Source organism: Alligator sinensis, unplaced genomic scaffold, assembly GCF_000455745.1.
Source record: "Alligator sinensis unplaced genomic scaffold, ASM45574v1 scaffold1492_2, whole genome shotgun sequence".
Taxonomy (NCBI): Eukaryota; Metazoa; Chordata; order Crocodylia; family Alligatoridae; genus Alligator; species Alligator sinensis.
In genome coordinates this window covers 175,523-179,791 of record NW_005843358.1, presented here as the reverse complement: position 1 = coordinate 179,791, position 4,269 = coordinate 175,523, and positions in this window count along the sequence as shown.

The window sequence follows — 4,269 nt, the reverse complement described above, 5'->3', positions numbered from 1 at the left end:
CTATGATTCCCTGATCCAGAAAGATAACAATTTAACTTGGAACAAGCTATATTTATTATATCTAAGTTGTATTTGATCCCATTTTCCATGTATATCTATCTTTAATGATTCTTTCCTTCAAAATTTGTTTGAATGCCTATTGAGGTTTGACTAATGGGCCTAATGAGAGGTGCTGATGATGAGAGAAAGTACTAATTACCCCACCTACAGTGCTATACAAATGCAGCTGCTCTCCTTTTAGCTAGGGAGGTAGTATGCACAGAGCAGATCTGCTTGTTTGAGCGTGTCACTGCCTAGCACAAAAGGTTTGTAGGCATGCTAATAGGATAAATAAGTTATCTTCTCAACTCAGATCTCTTTCCTTATGGAGAGATTACCATTGCATAAATAACAGTTCCTCCAAAGTTCCACTGACTTCCATAAGGAGTTCAATAATACCTATATACATAAGAACTTCCTTTCATTTGACTTTCAGTTTGATATCTAATTCAGCAAAGATTATTTGCAGCCAATTTGCCCTATTATTTCTTCATAGACATCTTCTGAGAAGTTACTACTGCTGTTTAATCTTGCAAAAGCAGATATTCATAAAAGCAATTTCTGAAAAGTAGCAGAGGAACAGTTTGTGGCTCATTGAAATAAATATATAGAGCTGTATAACCACCCCACCTGGCCCACTAACAGCTTGCTAGAGATTCCGTAATTAGTAAAAAAATGACCTTCTAAAGGACATACAGGCCAAGACCTACCTGAAGTAAATTTGATGTGTTTGATTTGAGGATTATTCTGGGTCTTATAGGTGAACTAGGGTTCTCAGTAGTCTAGCAGCGTCAGAACTAGGCAGTTCTTCACAGGCACAAACTTGGTTGCCTATAAAGTTAGGTAGCAACTGAGTTGAAGATGGTTTTGAAGAGCTAGGTAGTGGCTAAATGTTTAACTTTAATCCACAAAATGACTTTGTTATGTAGCCTCAGGTATATAGCCTCCTGAGTAAGTGCCCTAAGTATTGAGTTGGTCTAATAAAAGATATCAGATTTACCCAAAAAACCTTGATTGCCTAAGTATTGAGAGTTGTTTCTGTCTATATAGAGTGATAGTTCAAGTGGTTATCTTGCATAACAAAGCACAGCAGTGTATGAACAGCAGCTGTTGGACATGGAGAAGGCTGGAGTACTTACTGAACAGCAGGAGTGGTACTAGGTGATGCAGTTACTGTGGCCTATTGTGAGGGCACCTGGTACTGGTGCACCTCTGGCAGCACCTTTGTTATGAACTTCATGGTAATGCAATTGGGCAGAGCAAATGCTTCATTTTGGTGCTTTGTCAAAGTATTCTCTTTAATAAAGAATGTCCTGAGGAGGGTTGGAAAAGACTGGCATAATGCTGTTCCTTTCTGGGAGTGGCAACCTGGCCCAGTTCAGAGTCATATCCCTCATATCCCTTTTAAATCATCATGCCTCTGTGTGTGGAATAAAGGAGGGAAAATGAGCAACCCCAAGTATTCATAGCTAGAAGTTTCTAACTTATCACAGCAGGTATGTATATGGCCTAGAGCAGTGTTTCGCAACCCATGGTTTGCATACCCCTGGGGGTAAGTGAGACAAAGGCAGGGGGTATGCAGGTGCTGCATTTTGGTCTTTGCCTACTCGGGCTGGAAGTTCCAGCTGCTGCCCCTCCTGCCATGTCCAGTGCACCAAGGCTTTCACTCCCCAGCATCAGTGTGCCAGGGGATAGGGAAGGACGCCCATGCAGGCTGCTTTGCCCCAGGCTGTGGTGGGAAAAGTGAGACTCGGCTCACGGTGGCAAAACCGGAAGTGCCATGGTGGGACTTCTGGTTTTTCTTTTGTTGCATCGATTGGCAGAGGGTACATAAGGTACCAAAGGTTGAAAACCACTGGCCTAGAAGAGAAGGTTCTATATGAACAATTGTTTCAAAGTAGTTATAGTATATCAAATAATGTTTCTCATAGTTTTTTGGTAATTTGATACTTTTCATTTTAAATATACCAAAAAGGTGCTCCAAATTCTCTCTCTAGTGTTAATTAGACCAACTCAGTGCTACCTTGAAGATGGTTGTCTCAGGCTCCAGGACATGCTGGGCTAGGACTGCCCCTCCCTTGGCATTGCACAACAGGTATGCTCCCCTCACCATGCATGAGGAGGCTCTGATGGAGACACCGGAGGAGGAAGTGGGTAGTCAGCGAACCGCCACCCCCAAGAGAAGACACAGGGTGGTGGTAGTGGTGGACTCCCTCCTGTGGGGCACTGAGGGACCCATCTGCCATCCAGACCCCCTAGCCCATGAGGTCTTCTGCCTCCCTGGGGCCCATATCTGGGATGTTGCGAAGAGGATCCATAGGCTTGTCCATCCCTCCGACCATTACCTCATGCTCCTCATCCACGTAGCCATGAATGACAGCTGCAGTAATCTCGACTGGGTCATAAGTGACTACAGAGCCCTGGGGGCTGGCCTAAAGGGGTTGGGGCACAGGTAGTCTTTTCCTCTGTGTTCCCAGTTGCAGGCCATGGACCTAGGAGAGAAGGATGACTCAAAGAAGTGAACTGCCGACTCCAGTGGTGGGGCTATCAAAAGGGCTTCAGTTTCTTTGACCACAGCTCACACTTCAGGGAGAGAGGAGTCCTGGGAAGGGAATGCATCCACCTCATGCAGAGGGGTAAGTCCCTGTTGTCAGCCAGGATGGCAGATCTTCTAGATAGTGCTTTAAACTAAGATCGCTGGGGGACGGGGAAACACTGACTGAAGCATGCCTGGGGACCAGCACACAAGTAAACTCCAAAATTGAGGACACTAGGAGAGCCACTCTTGCAAGAACTAAGGGAATGATTCTCCCTCAGCATGACAGAAATCAAGGGTCTCAATTGCAGGACTCAAGTGCCTGTACACTAATGCCAGGAGCATAGGGAACAAGCAGGAGGAGCTAGCCCTCCTACTCTCCAGTGGGCATTACAATCTAGTAGGGATTATGGGACCCCTCACATGATTGGAATGCAGCAATAGAGGGCTACACCCTGCATAGAAGGGACCAAGTAGGGAAGAAAGGTGGAAGTGTAGATCTGTTTGTGAGGGATCAGTACACTTCCTTAGAGGCCAACATTGGCTTCAAAGAAAGCAGCTTGAAACCCTCTGGGTCAAATAGTGGGGGGCGGGAAGGGCATGGTGAGAGAGACCTAACTGTTTGTGTATACTACAGACCATCCAACCAGGGGGAGGAGCTCGATTTGGAGTAATCTCAATAACTAACAAAGACCGTGCACTCATGGGACATGGTCATCATGGATGACTTCAGTTACCCAGATATCTCTTGGGAGATACACTCAGCTAAATTGGATTGGTTGCGTTGCTTCCAGACCTGTATTGGAAAGCTCTACCTGACCAGAAGTAATGCTCTCCTAGACTTGGTCTTGGCCAAAGGAGATGATCTGGTGAGTGACTTGAATATAGAGGGTAGCCTGGGTGACAGTGACCACGAAACCATCCCATTCACTGTCCATCACAAGCAGGCAAATCAGCTAGCAGGTTTGAAGTTTTGGACTTCAAAAAAAGTGAATTTCAAGAGGCTCAGGTTAATAGTAGGCAGAGCACTGCAGGACCAGGGACCGAAGGTGAAAGGAATGCATGAATAGTAGTTGTTCCTCAAGGATACAATCCTTGAACCACAAAAGAAGTCCACTCTCATGCAGAGGAAAGGTAGCAGCACATCTGGTAAGCCCTCTTGGCTTAGTATGGATATCATGGTGCTCTTGAAAAAGAAGAAAGAGGCATACAAACAATGGAAGCTGGGAACAGTCCCCAAGGAGGACTATACAACAATGGGCTGCACTTGTAGGGAGCAGATTAGAAAGGCTAAGGCAGCAACTGAATTTAAACTAGCAACAGAAATCCAGGACAATAAGAAGCCCTTCTTTAGGTATGTAGGAAGAGGAGGAAAACAAACGGAAGTGTGGGGTCATGGCTTAACAGCTCAGGACAGCTGGTTACTGACACACAGGAGAAAACTGAACTCCTGAATGACTACTTTGCTTTAGTATTTTACCAGACTAAGGTGAAAATCATACTAGATAAGGTTCGGAATGGGAATGGTGGGAATGACCACCTTCCTACTGTTGACATTGAGCTGGTGCATGATCAGTTAGAAAGTTTAAGCATTTAGAAGTCAGCAGGACTGGATGAACTTCATCTGAGAGTGCTGAAGGAGCTGGCTGAAGTCATCATGGGACCTCTGGTGAAACTCTTCCAGAACTCATGGC